The sequence below is a fragment of the Anomalospiza imberbis genome, chromosome 10, assembly GCF_031753505.1.
Source record: "Anomalospiza imberbis isolate Cuckoo-Finch-1a 21T00152 chromosome 10, ASM3175350v1, whole genome shotgun sequence".
Classification (NCBI taxonomy): Eukaryota; Metazoa; Chordata; class Aves; order Passeriformes; family Viduidae; genus Anomalospiza; species Anomalospiza imberbis.
The window spans coordinates 26,109,052-26,123,461 of NC_089690.1; the positions used below are offsets into that span (position 1 = coordinate 26,109,052).

The 14,410-nt window shown below is 42.2% G+C and overlaps 1 protein-coding gene and 1 long non-coding RNA gene across 2 annotated transcripts in view; one reads left to right on the plus strand and one right to left on the minus strand.

Annotated features, from left to right (window-relative positions):
- LOC137480278 (uncharacterized) overlaps positions 1-14,410 on the minus strand; it is an 89,091-nt gene that overhangs the window by 65,292 nt on the left and 9,389 nt on the right. Inside the window, exon 3 of the long non-coding RNA XR_011002773.1 lies at positions 9,612-9,760. This is a non-coding gene — a long non-coding RNA (uncharacterized lncRNA). The remainder of the gene's footprint in view (positions 1-9,611; positions 9,761-14,410) is intronic.
- Positions 1-14,410, plus strand: part of AMER3 (APC membrane recruitment protein 3) — a 36,307-nt gene that overhangs the window by 9,952 nt on the left and 11,945 nt on the right. The gene's annotated exons all lie outside the window — the stretch shown is intronic.

Sequence of the window (14,410 nt, forward strand, 5' to 3'; positions counted from 1 at the left end):
GTGAAAGAATTCAATCTGTTCCATTTTCACAGCAGTGGAGGCTGAGGGATTCAGGGTCTGTCATTTATGCAGGGGTCACAGGAGAAAGCCGGGGATCTTCGGTGTGAAATCACAGTGCAGATGTGCCCTGTCCTGCAGGTGCACACATATGGGGTGCTCTCAAGCACAAGGGAAAGGCCACAGTGCTGTGCTGGTGCTCCTAAGTGCACCAAAAGGATGGTCCTCCTTCTTCCAAACATGAAGTGTTTCTTCAGAAGGTGGAGGTTGTCTCTGGCCAAACCATGCCGTGGCACAGCAAGAGCTGAAACCAAGGCATTCTCCACATGCAGGGCTTGACAGGCTTTTCAAGAGAGGGACTACAGGGTCTGTGCTGCACCTAAAGCATTTGAAAATCATTCAGCCACACTCACATAGCCTAAGGAGAGTCAGAATCTGCCCTGTAAGAGGGGTAAGAAATACCTTTGCTGTAAATCAGAAGCAGCTGATGAAGCGCACAGCGATTGTGCTGGTTCAGGTTTGCCTGTCACACAAGGCTTTAGGCCAGAGCAGCACTATCTGTACAGAGTTCCAGCTCTGTGCCAGCTGAGAAATCCTCCGGCCTCCAGCTGCTGAGAGAAATTTGTTGTAGAAGTATGAAACTTGGGTAAATTCTCTGTCATGTGCCCTGCCAAATCTGACAGATTGGCTGGACTCTGCCCAGCCTTGGCCTCTAAGAAGGCCCCTTTGGAGGTGGTGGAAGACAACGAGGAGGCAAGGGCCAGGACAGAGAATTAAGGAACAGCTCACTGTTGAACAGAAGGATACAGGGAACACAACATTTCTTCGGCTCTTGCCGCTCACAGCAGTGTGACTGCTTTCTGGTCATCTCTAAAAGCTTCCCAAGCAGCACAAACAAAAAAGGACAGTGTTTCTCTCTGCATGAGGCAAGAACACCCTTCCATTTTCAAGTCTGGGTAGATTCAGCCACCCTCATTTCTATTTATGTCACTATGAAAATGACCTTGCCCACTAACAAGTCTCCCATTGCAGAGAGGGATATTTTTCAGGGGTCTGCATGAAGCTAAGGGCCAGAGACCGTCAGTCTTCCATATCCTTAACAAACACATTGTTTAGTTATAATATGTTAGGTCTTTCTCAATTAGGTCTTTCTTAACTGAAAGAAGTGATCTTGGGTTTTTTTTTCCATTTTTGTTGTAAACAATGCTGCATTTGTGGTGGTTCTGCTGATTAGCAACTCACCTTCTTGTGTCACCAGAATTTTTAGCAGAACTTGCCATCCAAGGACACACCATAGTCCTTAGAACTACTCATCTCTTTTAGATATTTCTGAAATTATAAACTGAGTACAGATGAGGCAAGGTTTGTGCTTACAGCTAGTATATGTATGGAACCAGGACTAGGCACAGCTGCTTGGGGTTAGGAGAACAGATCAATGTATGCATTGGCCTGATATTTTTATTTTGCTGTGAATATTAATCCACAGGGTACTGCTAGGAATATCGCTGCCTTTGCAGGCTAGGAATGGAAAGGAATTCTAATTTTGAGGAGTGGAATGATAGAGATGGGAGCTGTGTGGCTGTCAGGAGTGGTAACAGACTGTATCTTTACACTGCACAAAACATAACACAAGCAGACATTACTGGACCTGGGGCTCATTCTCTGCATTGTATCAAGTGGCAGCTGCTGTGTGCCACCACGTGCCAGCACGGATAATACCTGCCAGGGCAGGAATGTGATCAGGTCACGCTTCCACCTGAGTCCCAGAGAAAAGACAATTCAAGCTTTTTATCCAAGAGGGAACTGCTGATTTTTGATAAAGGTTTCTCAAACAGTAAAATAAATGAAATTTTAGAATATGGATGGGATTTACATATTCATAAAGTGACTTTGAGGACTGGGCTCATTTTAAGGAATCATTTAACGGCAAGGCTGCCATTTGTTACATTTTTTTACAGAAAAAGAATTTAGACAATAGTTAAAATGTCATTTAAAAGAATTGGCTGTGGGGACAGACACAAACACTGGTGTGTGACTGAGTTTTCCTACCCGATATTTTCTTGCCTGCCCACATTAACAGATGGCCTACAGGTCTGCCAGAAATTTTAAATCTTTGTGAAGATGACTCAGGAGCTCTGCCTCAGTCATGGGGGTGGTAGGGCAGGAGAGGCAGTGTACAAACCCGCTGTCACCTCCGAATCCATGGAGACAGACAGCCCTGAGAAGCACTCCTATGCTGGACATGACTGTGCTAACTGCGAGAGCTTAGACACTAAGAGAGCTCTAAAATGCCACACCTAGGAGCTGTGAGACAAGTGACAGACCCAGAGGTGGCTCCTGCTTTGCCCCTCAGAACAAATGCAGCCTCTGATGCTGCCACGGACTCCCAGGTCTGACCTGAAGGAGGTGGGAAGAAAGTCACCTTTCTTGCCATTTGTCGCAGGGCAAAGGAAAAGCCCTTATCAAAAGCCATTAAAATCTCCAGGTTTTGTCAGCCCATCTCAACATATCCCAGGACCCACAGTGACAAACAAGACCAATCTCTCTGCTCCAAAAGTTGTGCAGGGTTCCCCTGGGCCATGCCTGGTCTCTTGGGCTTTGCTACCCTGACAAGCACAGACACAGGACTGTGATGAAGAGTGGTACAAGAAATGTCAGTCACAGCTCCTCTTCCACTTCTCCCTTCCCTGGCCTTTTAGAGGGAAATCCACAAATGAGTTCACCAGGAATCCCAAGCTCCCTCACATGGGAATATTGAAAGCTTATGTAGAAAGTGATAATTACAGATAAAAAATGCAATGAAAAGTATAATTTTCATTCTTCAATATCTAAAGGTTAGGACTTAAAAGTGAACACAGTCCAACCCCTGAATACAGAGAGGATTCCTAGATCTGTACACTCATGGGTCATAGAAAACAAGCTGCAGAAATTTGTGATTTTCAACCACATGTTTTTCATCAGGAAACTTCATTTTCAGAAAGGAAGCACAGTCCTCAAGCAGTGCATTGGGAGGTCTTTTCCTGACTCTTAAAACCCCTGGAACTGACCAAACAGACAACACTGGATGTCACAGCAATTGGACACATGTAAAATAAAACACTCTCTGCAAATGGCAGCATTTCAGACCACTGAGCCATTTCTACCACTTAATGGGGTTTGAGCTGCATCTTCCATTAACTGGTAGGATGTGGCCGAGCAACAAAACCTCTAGTGCCCCCAACAATATGTGCTCACTTCATTCAAATGCTGAACAGCCACATTATGCAGCAGTTGAAGATTTTGGATGTGTTTCAGTGATAGACCTGAAAGGGGTGCATTGCAATAAGCTTGCCCTCAGGTCAGAAAAAAATTCATAACTGTCAATCAAACAGGGATTGCTATAATGGATAGAGCAGATGTAGATAAAAGAAGACAGTATTGCATATGTGATTGCTGTTATCAAGGAGCTGAGATTCAGAAGCAGATAAAATACAGCCTAGGCACTGCAAAGTGACAGAGGAATGTGCATCTGATCCTCACCAGCTGAAGGGCTACTCACGGTCTAGGCAATTCCTGTAATGCTTTTTATTCCCTCCTGGTTCAGCTTCATTCCCTCTTTCTTAAATAAGGTTGTATTTCTCCCAGGCAGATAATTTCTCTCTCTGATAGGCATAGAGAAGGCAGACTGCAATATTTGGATTTGATAAAAAGGAAAAGCAGAATGAAATCTCATCTGCATATACCCTGCTCAAGTAGGGTATTATTTCTCAAAATGGTTAGAGAGATACCTTAACAGGTGAAAAAATAAAGGCAGAACCTCTATGCACACAGCCGGAAAAGTGTATGGTAGCTTTTGAAGTCTGGTGTAAGAAATCCTCCTATTTCCATGCTCCTTCCATGGCACGGTAAGGGGATGGTCTCTCAAGCTGCACATGATGAAATGTAACGAGAATACAGCACAGAGACAGCCAGCACATTTTCTGCACTGGAAATGCCTCTGGCTCTGAAATACACACCTTATAAAGTCAGTTACCCAGACCACGTTGCAGTGGCTATAGAAATCTCATCTGACAGCCCACCAGCCATGCACACACACACTCCTGATCAGACAAATGCATCACAAGGTACAAACGCTGTGTTTGTTACACGTGGTACCACAGAAGCAAAGAGCAGGGAGACAGAGGTGACAGGTCACTGCCTCTGCTAATACATTTGAGTGTTAGTCACCGTGTGCCAAGATACTTGGGCTAAATGCTAAATTAAACTATTTTCTCCTTCATTAAATGCTGTTGCTTCTGGTCTTGGCTCTGTCTCACTGCACTGTCTTCATGGTACTTTGTCATCAATGCTGATTCCTGAAATCAGAATTCTATCAGGGGGAAGAAATGTTCTTGCCAGTGTACTTGCTAGAGGAGGGTTTTTCCACACAGTTATCAGCACAGATAATCTCTTAAATGCCAGATGCACTATAATTTGTTTTGTTTAAAACTGAAGAAATTGATTTGCTGCTTTACCCGCTATTGCAGCAGGATGGTTTCCATGGATACAGCCTTATAGGGACTCTATTTTCCGCCTGTTGACAACAGTACAGAAAGCTAAATTCTCATGTTCACTGCACCAGCATGAATTTGAAGCTAGGGCAATGATTCCCAGATTTAACCCTGAGAGCAGAAGTTGGCTCCCAGTCTTCAACCTTGAATTTGAGATTTCTGAGGGGATAGCAATGGAGGGAAAAAAGAAAAAGAACAGCAGCATGGTCTGAGGGACAGGACATATGAAAGATACAGTGCCTCTGTGTGAGAAATGGGGAGCAGTCAAGGCAGAATGCAAACACACTAACTGCTCATTCAGGAGCATTGTGTCTTGCCTGGCATTTTAGTGCAAAAATACAAGTCAGATTTGGGCTACAAAAGTTTGGCTATAGAAATATGGAATTGGGCCCTTTTTGTTTAAATGAATCAGTAGATACCATTCTGAAGAAAACCTGCTTCACTTCAGGTCAGGAAGGCATACGAATGGGAAGCAGGGGAAAGTGAGAACCTTGTATCCAGAGCAGGCTGCTTCTTTCATACGGAGAGAATTTGGCCCCCTCTGGAATACAGTCATGGAGAAAATGCAACGGAGATCCTCACCTTGAAAATGGGCTGTAAGAGTCTGATGGCATTTATACTCACAAGCCAGCAAGTAAACAAAGGAGTAGGATGAAGAGCCTGGTAACCTCAGCTTTTTGGATCTCAAGTGTAAACTATTTTGTTCCATTTCCTCCATCAGAAAATGCAGAGGGGCAGAAACAGAGGCTTCCAGAAAGCTCTGCATTCTACCTCTGCCAGTGGGCTGCAGTATGTGTTTGGAAAAGGAGTGTCAGAAACAGGGCAAATGGAGAATTTGGAAATGTGAAATAATCAATCTCCTATCTTCTGGCAACCAGCCCTGTCTGAGCTAGACTTTGGCTCCTTCTGGGTGTCTGGGTTTGATGCTCCCTTTTCCAAATGCCCTTAAGCATAGGAACTTCAAAGCCTTCTAATTTCTGTTATAAACCTTTCATAGTTTAATGTCTTTAAGGCACCTCTTACAATCTTGTGTCTTTTGTGCCATACTTATCAGTTTTGATTTGCAAAACTTTAAAAATATTCCTTTTGAATTTTCTCCTTTTCTGACATCTATTTGTTCCTAAAACAGGCATTGTCCTTTTGTGGTCTAGCAACACTGGGGAGATTACAGACTTTTTGTGATTCAGGGCAGAGGCCATGCCTCAGTATTTAAGTCTGGGGTCTCTGTAAATGAAGACAGAATTCAGAGAAAAGGAAAGCACAGAATTCCCCAGCATCAATAGATTTTCTGTATTTTTTCTAAAAAAAACCAAAAAACCCCACCAAACAAACAAACCCAACCTAAAAACAACAACAAGAAAACCCAAAACCCCAAACCCAGATAATTTTAAATCTGGCTAAATTAAGAGCAAAAAAATGGACCATCTGTGTCTTACGGAGAACAAAGAAGAGTTTCTTCTCCATTTCCTCTTCACTAGTCTTCTCCAACTGCAATACTTTCCAAATCTATTTCTTTTTCCTTCCATGACAACTTTCCATTTACCTTGCTCCAGACAGGCTCAACTCTTCCCTATCACATGCTTTAAATTCCTTCTGCCCCCTCTTGGAGAGTGAACCTACTTCAAAACTCTTTTTCCTTTCCCATGTGCCTGTGAAGCTGACGCTTCCTGGCAGCTCATTACCCCTACCAGACAATTCTCCCCACCCTCAAGAGCCTGGAAAACCCTCTTCAGGCAAATCCTGCAAATGCCAGCCAAGCTCGGCTTAACTCCCCAGAACTTGGGCTCTGTGCTTTGCTCACACTGTGCTGGTGCAGTCACTGAAGGACGTGGGAGGTTCGCAACCTCTGGCCAGGCAGGATTAAGGAATTTTGACACCCCTCAACCCCTTGGTTATGTTTCTCCATGTCAGTGCCAACACTGGGGGAAATAATCAAGTCAAGGTGGTTTTGGGTCTGTGATACACAGCCAGGGAGCTGCAGAGAAATCAATAGCAAGAGAAATTTTATCTGGTGTCAGTCGGATGGAGAGGGACCCTGATTTGCAGCAGGAGACATGAGACACAAGAGTGCATCAGAAATTTTCACAGCTCCGGCTTTTCAAAGAGATTGTGCCCTCTGCTTTCAGCTGCGCTTTTAGGAAAAATCTGATTGGGTGTTAGCCTTAATTAACCCTAGTGCAGTTGCATTTCTGAAATAAGGGAAGGTTGTATTTTACTCAAGCATCAAATGGGACTTCTCAGCAGCAAAAAAAAAAAAAAAAAAAAAAACCAAAAAAAAAAAAAACCAAAAAAAAAAACCAAACAAAAAACCACTGAGGAAAAGGAGCAGCTCTTCCATCTGTGTACTTTAAATAGAGGATGCTGCAATTTATGGCTCTCGGAGAAATAAAAGCTCAATTTCACTTCCTTAGCCATTCTGTTTTCCCTTGAACATACAGACAAGTAGGGTTTCACTCTGAAAAAAGCACTAAATAGACTGTTGCTATAGCAACCAGCTCCCTGAAACCCATTTATAATTAAGATAGTGGTCTAACCACCCAAAATACACATCCTGCAAAACCCCCAGGTTTGGTGCTTCCCAAATAACAACTGTGTGTTTTTCCAGTGAGTCCATCAGATCAGGACAAGGTTGGTTAGGTGGGATTGCAAGAGTGATTATTTCTCTGGAAGTGGTTTGCTACTGAGAGTGCAAAAGGATGCCAGGAAACAGCAGGGTTGCAATGCAAGGTGCTTTTTTGGCTAGATTTCTTAAAGCTTCAATCAGTAATAAGATAGTACTTGAATCATCTCAGCTCTCAAAAGAACTCTCAACTATAATCTGTGCAATTTTGAATAATACTTACAAATTTAAAAATGCCCTCAGCTTTTTTTTTTTCCAAAATTCAAAAGCTGTTTTACATTGAAATCATGGATTATAACTAATTAATAATTTTTCTGCTAGAAAAAGGAATGTCAGTTTTCCCATTAGTGTTTATTAAAGGTGATGAGAGTTAATCTGTATGATTGAATGCAATCCTTGAAACATAAATTAAGAATGGATGGGGTTATTTTAAAAATTACATTTGTTGCTGAGGGTCGTATAATGCGAATGATAGAAATATCAAAGTTTTATGAGATTTTATAGATATAAACATATGAACAGACACTTAAAAGGAAGATTTCTCTCTCTTGCACCCTTGACCCCTGAACTTCACATTTTGTATTGTTAAAGATAAATAAACTATACCTACCAGTCTCTCTAGAAACTGTAATGCCCCCAACCCACAGTGGTTCAATAAAATAGCCCTCCACCCATGCAAACAGGGAAGCTTACTGTTTCTAAAGAAAGACTAGTGACTCTTGCAGCATCTTGCAAAAGTTACTGAATTAAAGGGCCATTAAGGTCTTAAATATTAAAAAAATAATCCAAATACAAAGCAAGCTATGAAAAGAAGTCCAGAGCCCAGGCAACTTTCATTTATCTGAAATTAAATAAAATTAAGTCTAAATATTGAATGTTGATACTTTACTCCCATTTTCCTACTTTTTGTTTGTTTTCTTGAAAAAATGCCTGTTTTTCTCTGTTTCCTCAATTATTTAATTGGCCATGATTTAAAATTTTATAGACCAGTACTCACCTCAGAACCATGAACTGGCAAACCGCTGCTCTGCAGTGTATTTTCAAAAATTCTGGATTTCATGGTCAGAAAAGAAAGGTTCCACTTTTCTAATCCCTTTCCAATAAAAGATTCTTCTTTCTAGCTTGGTTCTACCCCTTATTAGTCACCGCTGTCTGCCATAACACTGTTCCCATCCTGCTACTCCTCTCTATGCCTTAACTGTTTTAGGGAAGCTGTATTTTTGTAAGGCCGAATCCTGTATCTCATTTTTAGCCTAACAACCAGTAAACACAATTAGCAATTTTTATTGATTGAAACTGATAGGATACTGCTCTCAATACCTGTGGGATTTAGGCAGAAATCAATTTCACTTATTGCCATCACGTACATGCTCATGTGAGCCACACTGTGTTCTATTTCCCAGATCAGCAGGGTGGCATTCTTCCCTGCACTGAAATGGGACCTGTGTCAGGAGGTGTGCTGTCTCCCTTGATTTGATAAAGAGAAAATGAAAAAATCTGTAATTGCATTAACTATTATTGGATACTATTATTGCCTTAATCCTGAGTAGCAAAGTGACCTCAGATGTGTTTTGGATTCTCTACAGACAGACAATTGAACTTCCAAGTTGCCCACACAAGCAAAACACCAAACAACTCCCAAAAAACAACAAACAGCCAAACCTCACAACCCTAAAAACAACCTACATCCCAGTTTCTCCATTTATTTACCATGGAGAATACTATACCTTACTTACCATACTATACCTTACAGTCTATCAAAAGGAATGGAAAGTGAGGCAACTTAAATGAACATAAATCATCTGGCTGCACATAGACTATAATTACAAAATTTCATCTGGGAAACACAAAAATCTTTATGCTGAACGTCAACAGTGAATAATGAATCATTATGATTACCCATTTGATATACTTCAAGCCTTGGAGATAAATTCTTGTAAGGTACAACCAGTCTCCTGTAGAATTGCACTGTAAAAGTAGCCACTTTTAAAAAGTAGTTACTTTTCTAAAAGTATCTAATGCCCCCCAGAACAGGCTTGGGGATTAAGGGCAGGAGAGAATCAGAACAGTGCAGCTGGGTTTCTCTTCACCTGTGCTGAGCACCAGGCAAGCCAGCAGTGAGCAATCAGCAAAGGGAGGACACAGTCCCTGCAAGCCAGCACCCTTTGGCTTGGGCAGGATGCACACTGTACACCAGCTGGCCCTTTTGGCAAACCAGGAGGCCATGGACTGAAATTGGAAATGGAGGTGGTGGCCAGACCTGTGCTGAGCTGCAGTTACTGTAGCTGAGCTGACTAAGGCAAGAAGTAAGGAAGGTTACAACCTATGTAACCTTAAAAAAGGCAATGAAGATTTTTATGAAGCACTGGTAGCTGGGAGAACTACCAGGGAAACATTGGCAACAATCTAAGCAGAACAATTTGGCTACAGGCACATCTTTGGTTAGACTTCTCAAGGTCACATACCTCTTTCCTGCATATACCCAGGACACACACACAGTGTATAAGACAGTTGGTCCTCCTCAGCCAATAAAACATCTGGCTTTGGGTTCCATAGATTTCTTCAAGTGCCGACTGCTCTCCTTGATTTGGTCTTTTCAGTGGGCTGGGAACAACTGGATAGTGAAAAAACCAAAGAAAATAGGGGCTTTTGTGAGAGCACCGCAGTAGAACCAAACATGTTTTGCATGGAAGAGCTTCCATCTGCCTGGCCTGCTAGAGCAGCTGAGAACCACAAGCCAGAGTTCTGGGAGAGCAGAAGCCCAGACACAGCACATTCCCACGGATTTGCATTGTGAGGCACCTTGGCCAGCCCTGCGTGTGCAGTCTGCTTCATCCTCACTCCACGGATCACGGAGCATGAGCTGTCACTGCACATCCACCGGTCCCCTCTGACCCAGCACAAGGATTTGCTGGGAAGCATTGTTCCCTAGAGAGCACAGGCCCTGCACTGTCCTTTCACATTCCCTGTTCACGATCTGCTTCAGTGCCCAGCCATGCCATTGCTGTCCATGCTGCCTGTGGGATGGACTGGGCACGGGCCCTGGCCCAGCCATCCCAGTGCTCCCAGCAGCCCAATTGTTTCGTCACTGGGGCCGGTTCTGTTAATAACCGCGCTGTTAGTCACTGCCATTTCTGATGGGATGCTCCATGCCTTAAAAGAGACAGCGCTGCACATAGCTTCCCGTTAGCTGGGAAATGTTTTCTGGTTCTTTGCCTTGAAGGACAGAGACAACAGTGGTATTGTTTGCAATGAACCGCCACCTCCTAATGTTGAATTACAAGTGGGTTCCTACCACTGACCTTATTTTATTTTTTATTAATTACTCATGAAGGCTTTGAAAAATGCTATTAAAAAGATATTTAAAATTAACAGAAATTGGGAGAGAATGTATTTAGAATAGATGAGTTTATTTGCACTTTTATGGTACCAAACTATTGTTAAGTAAAAAAAGGGACAAGAATCCTAAATATGTTTTAGACTGACTTCCTCACTGCTCAGTAAGAAACCTGTTCAAAAAAAACAGTCTTTTTAAAATATCTTCCTTTAGGCAATTGTAGACCCTGAGCATCCCCCATCAAGGTATGATGCCAAATTTTCTTCCTTCTATTCATCAGACTCAACCTCTTCACAATATTGTGCTATGCCCTCCTTCTGCCTTCTCTTTCAGCTTTCTTAGCCCTGGTTCCTTTCTGCAGGGAGGGGAAGAGATGCAGACCTGCTCCCAGGAAAGAGGCTGCAGAGAGGGCAGTTCATTACCCGCCTCTCTCTGTCTTTGCTTGTGTGTTGTTTGGACACTAAGCCACAAGGCTTCAGGAAGGTCTTCCAGGAAGGGACTTACAGATCATGTTCTGCTGGTGCATCTGCTCTCCTATTTATTGTGTTGCTGCCTTGAAGCAGAGAGAGTGTCTCACCTTCAACCTGACCAGAGGCATTGTTGTCTCAATCCTGATTTTATTTAATCAGCTCAGGAAATCTATAGAAAGTATTCTATTACTGAATGAGAACGTCATATGGCAATCATCCACAGCACAGGGATCAATAAACTTCCCCTAGCAGCAATTTATCACTCAGTGTATCACACAGCAATCCGCTGGGTACTATAACTGAAGGCACAAAAATTTAAAGTGGGCACAAAACAGTGAGGAATAATGGCCCAGTACAAACCACTTCATAGGTGGAAAAAAATCTTACCATGAAGGCAGCCTTCTCTAGCACCTGGGAAGAAAAACATCACCTCAGTTAAGACCTAGCTATTAATAAAATAAGTGACACAAATACTGAAAACCTTGTTTTACTGTGCTTTCTGAGAGGAGATTCATGACTTTTTAGAGGAACTACTTACTTAGTCTACAGTAACATAAGCATAATCAACTGAAAAATCTGCTAAGATATTGACACACAGAATATTTCTTTGTGTTTTTGAGGCATACCTGAAAAATCCATCTCAGTGAGAATAAAAAAATGTATGTTCATCCAAAAAATCAGAAAAGTTCATCCCTGTAACTTTAATTCTTTTCTTCACATTTCCACTTGTGCAGTTCCAATATTAGAGCATTGAAAAAATAATAGGCAAAGTCCCATTATTAGAACAATCTGCCAATATTTCAGGAGTGCTTTCAAATTTCCTTTTCATTAATTGGCAGAACTAGTATTTCCCCAGGTTTAACTGAGAAGTAGAGATTTGTCCATTGGGTTATTTATTGGGCAGCGGTGCCACTTCTGCTTCTTTAGGAAAACTCAGTTCTGCTTTCCTGTGACCACTGTTTGATCTCTCTTGTTGAAAGTTTGAACATTTAAAATTGTTACTAATTTTAAGGCTAATGAAAGGCTAATCTCCCTTCTACTGAACCTTGCTGACAATCAACCCAATGTTAGGGAAAAGCATAGACCAATCAATGCTGGCTAACAACAGATCTGATTTTGCCTAAAGGTCAGCGTTTTCTTCAAACCCATCTTCTCAAGATGGGAAGGGGTCAGTGGTGGGACTGATTTCTGGTTTCCACTCCAATGTCAAATACTTCTAATGTGGCAGCTCTGAATCAGTTTATAACTTGGCATTATTTCTTAACTACATTTCCATACCTAAGAGTGAAGCACACTGCATGTAGTCCTTCACTGATTTCTCGAAGTCCTGTGTGTTTTATGCCATGGGAGATAACCAAAACCAAAATCTTTTTGTTTTTATCACAGTTCCAAGTTTGGAAATCATCTATCATATCAATGAGATTTGTTTCAAAGAATAGCGAAGTATGAAGGCTTAGACTCAATTTATAGAAAAAAAAAAAAAACAAAAGCAAACATTTTGTAGAAATGACAAGATTCTGGAATTTCTTCCTAGTAATTCACAAGGCTGAATTCACACCTTCCATAATTCAAGAATACTTCTGAGTAATTCTGTTCTTATAAATGAGAGAGGAAGAGAGAGACAGTTATGATCAGACAGATTCAACAGACAGAAATAGACTCCTGTCAGGGAGTTGTGGAGAGCAAGAAGGTTCCCCTGCACCTCCTTTTCTCCTGGCTGAGGCCCCTCAGCCACTCCTCATCAGACTTGTGCTCCAGCCCCTTCACCAGCTCTGGTCCCTTCTCTGGACTCACTCCAGCCCCTCAATGTCTTTGTAATTATGAGAGGTCCAAAACTGAACCCAGGACTGGAGGTGCCTTAGCAGTGTCCAGCACAGTGTCCAGTCACTGCCCCAGTCCTGCTGCCACACTATTTCTGACATATGAAGGAATTGCAGTAAGCTACCTACTGGTGGAACTGAGGTGTCATATGGTATCACTTTCTCATCTTCTTCAAGTTTTTTTTAGAAATTTTAGCCATAAAATATAGAAAACTTACTCCTGCTTACTGTGTCCTTTTTACCTCTTAAATGACTTTCTGAAGAGGATGCAAATGGGAACTTGAAGTAAGACACATGATTGAGTTACGATGTCTAAGTAGCCACTTTTCATCTTTTAAATAAAACAGGATGGTCACATACTGCATAGATCAGCTTTTACACTGTGGGGGCCTTTTAGCTGATTCATCTGCAGGATTACAAATGCTTACTAAACACAAATTATAACTGTGTAAGTACTCTGCTTTACCAAGTAGAGTTCCCTTCCCCAGAAGGTCAGGAGCAAGAAGAATGCCATATTCAGCTGATTGTGCTGCAACTGGGCACCCTTGGACTTAATTTCCCAGATTCTGCAACCCATTCTATATTGACATCATTCAATGGACATGCAAGTTTACAATACAACGTGTCCTAATTTTTGGACTTGGGGGGGAAGGGCTACAAAACAGCCTGTGCTGGATTATGACATGAAAGCGGGTCAGTGATTCAGTATTTTCTTACAAAGCACTGACTGTGCAATATTAACTGTCAGTAAAGGTGATAGTAAGTGACAGAGCAGATTCTTAGGATTGATTAAGGACCATAAATCCCCTGGATCCTCTCTTCAAGGATTGCCATTGTGGCAAGGCAATAGTTGGGTGGCTAGGAAAAAGCATTCAACAGTATAATCAAAAACTGGCATCATCTCTGTCACACATTCATATTGGCCAATTTCCAGTTGGCAGAGCAGCTCTATAGGGTCTGAAACAAGAGAGCACAGAGAAGCCTACACTGATGACTGAAAAAGAGGAATGCAGAGATGACACAGAAATACTGTCTTCTCCATTTGGTGCAGCGCTGGGCATAGTTCAAGTGCCGCTGAAGAAAACTCAGCTGTACTTGTGCTCCTATCTTTTCATTTCCCTCTGGGTTGAGACTGCTTTTAGAGCAGAACCAGTATCCCCAGTAGTACCTTGCACATTCTTCATCTTTATCCAAGCAGGTCTGCCTAGATCCAAGATCTGTTGCTCCAATACCAGACTCCTGGTAATAACTGTTAACAAAAAGACCTGGCAGACTTCCCACAGAAATGGTGTGTTTGACATTTAGCATTGGGAGAAAGCTTATGGTGTCCCAAGAGAAGTGTGTTAAACCACAGAAGGGTTTGCAGAATAACTTACCTAAAACGAGGTTTTCACCTGGCTGAAAAGCCAAGGATTGTTTAAGTTCTGTGGCACTCAGGACTACCAGAGTGTGAAGGAGGCACTCATTTCTCTTCAGGAGGAAGGGAAATGAGCTCATCTCTTGGCACAAAATCTGCCCCGCTGTTCAAAGCCCTTTTGATCTGTTGTACCCCATCACTAGCAATGCAAACAATTTAATCTGGCAGGAACCTAGAGGTTACAAAGCTCAAAGGAAGTAGTTTGGGCATTTGCACTTTG